This window comes from Schistocerca piceifrons, unplaced genomic scaffold (assembly GCF_021461385.2).
Source record: "Schistocerca piceifrons isolate TAMUIC-IGC-003096 unplaced genomic scaffold, iqSchPice1.1 HiC_scaffold_1160, whole genome shotgun sequence".
Classification (NCBI taxonomy): Eukaryota; Metazoa; Arthropoda; class Insecta; order Orthoptera; family Acrididae; genus Schistocerca; species Schistocerca piceifrons.
Window position 1 is genome coordinate 1 of NW_025726973.1, and position 5000 is coordinate 5000.

The 5000-nt window shown below is 56.1% G+C and overlaps 1 non-coding gene and 1 pseudogene across 1 annotated transcript; both read right to left on the bottom strand.

The window, feature by feature from the left end:
• Window positions 1–307: 307 nt before the first annotated feature.
• On the bottom strand, window positions 308–462 carry LOC124728470 (annotated as a pseudogene).
• Window positions 463–815: 353 nt separating this feature from the next.
• Window positions 816–2727, bottom strand: LOC124728462. The gene has a single exon (XR_007007367.1). It is a non-coding gene; the product is annotated as a small subunit ribosomal RNA (ribosomal RNA).
• Between the last annotated feature and the right edge of the window lie 2273 nt (window positions 2728–5000).

Below are 5000 nucleotides of genomic sequence, written 5' to 3' on the forward strand. Positions count from 1 at the left end.
TCGGTGCTGGACTCTTCCCTGTTCGCTCGCCGCTACTGGGGGAATCCTTGTTAGTTTCTTTTCCTCCGCTTAGTAATATGCTTAAATTCAGCGGGTAGTCTCGCCTGCTCTGAGGTCGTTGTAACGAGGTGTCGCACGCCACACCGCCAGCCGGCTGTGCACGCTACCGAGAAAGTACCGGTATGCGAACCGCCAGGCGACGGGCGCGCATCGCACGTTTGAGGAGACGCGGCCGGCCCCACAGGCGGCCGCGACACTCCCAGGTCTGCGAAGCGGGGCAAACGCCGCGCGCTTCAGTATACGTAGCCGACCCTCACGCCAGACGTGGCCGGGAACGGAATCCATGGACCGCAATGTGCGTTCGAAACGTCGATGTTCATGTGTCCTGCAGTTCACATGTCGACGCGCAATTTGCTGCGTTCTTCATCGACCCACGAGCCGAGTGATCCACCCGTCCTGGGTGATCTTTTCTCAGTTTCCGCCGTCTCTTTCGAGACGGTCGCATAGGCGGGAGTGAGGCGTGTGGCGGCCCCTGTTCCAGCGTTCTGTGTCCAACGGCCTCACGGCCGACGGGCGTCGTACGGCTCCACACCGGAGCGGACAGGCACTCGGGCGAAAGTCATTCAAAACCGGCGCCAGGCGCCAGGTGCCGCAGGCCAGCCGCTCCAGCGCTTCAGCCGCTCGTACCACACAACATTGCCGCTAGTTTTGAGAGGCACGCGTGGTTCCGCACGCGGCGCACGGCTACGGCGAGCCGTACAGGTAGCGTGTTGCGCGACACGACACGCACATCGAAAGACATGCAGTCTAGTCGGTAATGATCCTTCGCAGGTTCACCTACGGAAACCTTGTTACGACTTTTACTTCCTCTAAATGATCAAGTTTGGTCATCTTTCCGGTAGCATCGGCAACGACAGAGTCAATGCCGCGTACCAGTCCGAAGACCTCACTAAATCATTCAATCGGTAGTAGCGACGGGCGGTGTGTACAAAGGGCAGGGACGTAATCAACGCGAGCTTATGACTCGCGCTTACTGGGAATTCCTCGTTCATGGGGGAACAATTGCAAGCCCCAATCCCTAGCACGAAGGAGGTTCAGCGGGTTACCCCGACCTTTCGGCCTAGGAAGACACGCTGATTCCTTCAGTGTAGCGCGCGTGCGGCCCAGAACATCTAAGGGCATCACAGACCTGTTATTGCTCAATCTCGTGCGGCTAGAAGCCGCCTGTCCCTCTAAGAAGAAAAGTAATCGCTGACAGCACGAAGGATGTCACGCGACTAGTTAGCAGGCTAGAGTCTCGTTCGTTATCGGAATTAACCAGACAAATCGCTCCACCAACTAAGAACGGCCATGCACCACCACCCACGAATCAAGAAAGAGCTATCAATCTGTCAATCCTTCCGGTGTCCGGGCCTGGTGAGGTTTCCCGTGTTGAGTCAAATTAAGCCGCAGGCTCCACTCCTGGTGGTGCCCCTTCCGTCAATTCCTTTAAGTTTCAGCTTTGCAACCATACTTCCCCCGGAACCCAAAAGCTTTGGTTTCCCGGAGGCTGCCCGCCGAGTCATCGGAGGAACTGCGGCGGATCGCTGGCTGGCATCGTTTATGGTTAGAACTAGGGCGGTATCTGATCGCCTTCGAACCTCTAACTTTCGTTCTTGATTAATGAAAACATACTTGGCAAATGCTTTCGCTTCTGTTCGTCTTGCGACGATCCAAGAATTTCACCTCTAACGTCGCAATACGAATGCCCCCCGCCTGTCCCTATTAATCATTACCTCGGGTTCCGAAACCAACAAAATAGAACCGAGGTCCTATTCCATTATTCCATGCACACAGTATTCAGGCGGGCTTGCCTGCTTTAAGCACTCTAATTTGTTCAAAGTAAACGTGCCGGCCCACCGAGACACTCAATAAAGAGCACCCTGGTAGGATTTCAACGGGGTCCGCCTCGGGACGCACGAGCACGCACGAGGCGGTCGCACGCCCTTCGGCTCGCCCCACCGGCAGGACGTCCCACGATACATGCCAGTTAAACACCGACGGGCGGTGAACCAACAGCGTGGGACACAAATCCAACTACGAGCTTTTTAACCGCAACAACTTTAATATACGCTATTGGAGCTGGAATTACCGCGGCTGCTGGCACCCAGACTTGCCCTCCAATAGATACTCGTTAAAGGATTTAAAGTGTACCTCATTCCGATTACGGGGCCTCGGATGAGTCCCGTATCGTTATTTTTCGTCACTACCTCCCCGTGCCGGGAGTGGGTAATTTGCGCGCCTGCTGCCTTCCTTGGATGTGGTAGCCGTTTCTCAGGCTCCCTCTCCGGAATCGAACCCTGATTCCCCGTTACCCGTTACAACCATGGTAGGCGCAGAACCTACCATCGACAGTTGATAAGGCAGACATTTGAAAGATGCGTCGCCGGTACGAGGACCGTGCGATCAGCCCAAAGTTATTCAGAGTCACCAAGGCAAACGGACCGGACGAGCCGACCGATTGGTTTTGATCTAATAAAAGCGTCCCTTCCATCTCTGGTCGGGACTCTGTTTGCATGTATTAGCTCTAGAATTACCACAGTTATCCAAGTAACGTGGGTACGATCTAAGGAACCATAACTGATTTAATGAGCCATTCGCGGTTTCACCTTAATGCGGCTTGTACTGAGACATGCATGGCTTAATCTTTGAGACAAGCATATGACTACTGGCAGGATCAACCAGGGAGCTGCGTCAACTAGAGCTGAGCAGCCGGCCGCCCGGGAGTGTGTCCCGGGGGGCCCGCGCGAACACGCAAGCGTCCGCTCAATCATTCTGCAAACAGGAGGAGGCTGAGCTCCCCTGCACAATACACCTCGAAACCCTCTCAGGTCCCGGCGGCGCGCAGCGCCGTCCCCAAGTACTTGGTCGGGTTCGAGAGAGGCGCAATCGCCCGGAGTTAGGCGAGTAGACGCTTTCGGTGCGACCACCCGTGCTCCCAACTGAGCTTGCCGCTGCCGACAGAGGCCCGGGAGCGTGCTGTCGTGGCATTGCCGGCGGGAGACAACACGCGCCACCTACGGTGACCGGCAGCTCCAACGCCAGCGCCACAGAAGGACAAAAGCCCCACTTGGGTGCCGAAGCGAACTCTCCCAGCACAGCGCACGCGCCAACACATCCGCACAGCTGCGATACAAACCACCAGCGAGAACCGCTGGGGCGACCGAGCAGCAGACGGCGTCGCGGCGCCGAGCGCCGGGCGGCGGCGCATCCTCAACGCACACAGTCCTCAATCGGACCAGCACACTGAAGATGTCCACCGCGCTTCGCACCGGGCCCGCGAGGACCTACTTTGGCCGCACGGCGCCGCGCGCAGGGTGCGCCGGCGCGCAGCTGCGACGCCTGCCGCGTCCGTCGGCCGGCGCGCCTGCCACTGGCCGCCCCCCACCAGCCGGCTGTAGCGCGTGCGCCCACGCACCGCGCGGCCAGCACGCCGGGAGGCGCCCCCTCACCGGCCGGGGACGGTCCCACCCAGCCACCGCCGCGTATCGCTTCACACCCAGATGCCGTTCAGTTTCGTCGGCATGGTGGGTATCGCTGGAACAACCGGTTAGTACCTCAACCTATCGTCGCCATCACCGATTCACCCCTAGCGAGAACAACCGCACCACAACAGGTTACCATTTGTTCATTTGCGTAACTTCACCAGAAAACGCAGGCGTCCATCGCCATTTGCAACTTCAACGATTATTGCATGCCTGTGTCAGGTGTCACGCCACACTACGTCTGCCCACATACACGCAACAAAATGTGCACGCCTAGACAATACGTGGAAGGTGGCCCCCGTACGTATGCGATGTCCATTGCTCGAACGACTGTCAACCGGCCTCTGTAGCATGTCGCAGATATGGAACGCGGTGCACCATGCCATCACGGTGTGTGAGGAGAGACGACTAGGTCCGAATACATCAACAGACAGCTCATGCTGATCGCCATCCACGGCGTCCGTTCCTCCCACACGTCTCTATGGCGTACCACACTGCAATCCAGCTCTCATAGGGAGACGACACGTAGCTGCGTGCACAATATTTGCACTGTATGGTCCGCCGTTTTTGGGCGCAGTCGTTGTACGGTCACACATGTGCCACGATGTATCATTCAGTACATAAGGACGAATGTGCAGTACAGATTGTGGTTTACGCGTACGACATTAGCGGACAGTTGACACAGGCCGCACCACAACGTAGCCTGAGTACGTCGCATGCGAAGGGCATTGAACATGCAAAGTTCTCACCAACCAGCTTGCGAAGGCAGGGGGCAAGGTGGGGACGTGGGGAGGGGCGGCATGTACGTCCTGCTGCCATCCACATTACAGTGTACAGCAGGAGCATGTGGAAAGTGAGCAAGACTTGCAAGGTGTTTAACATGAAGCGATACACAGGGGAGCGGGCAGTGCGAGTAGCGAACTATATTGCGAGGGTTGCGGGTGGGCAACACTACACTAATTGAACGAGTCGTATAACAATTACAGAGCAGGTTTAGGCGACAACGTGGGTTACGTTAGGGGACAACGTGGGTTACGTTAGGGGACAACGTGGGTTACGTTAGGGGACAACGTGGGTTAGGTTAGGGGACAACGTGGGTTAGGTTAAGGTACAACGTGGGTTAGGTTAAGGCACAACGTGGGTTAGGTTAAGGCACAACGTGGGTTAGGTTAAGGCACAACGTGGGTTAGGTTAAGGCACAACGTGGGTTAGGTTAAGGTACAACATGGGTTAGGTTAAGGTACAACATGGGTTAGGTTAAGGTACAACATGGGTTAGGTTAAGGTACAACATGGGTTAGGTTAAGGTACAACATGGGTTAGGTTAAGGTACAACATAGGTTAGGTTAAGGCACAACATAGGTTAGGTTAAGGCACAACATAGGTTAGGTTAAGGCACAACATAGGTTAGGTTAAGGCACAACATAGGTTAGGTTAAGGCACAACATAGGTTAGGTTAAGGCACAACATAGGTTAG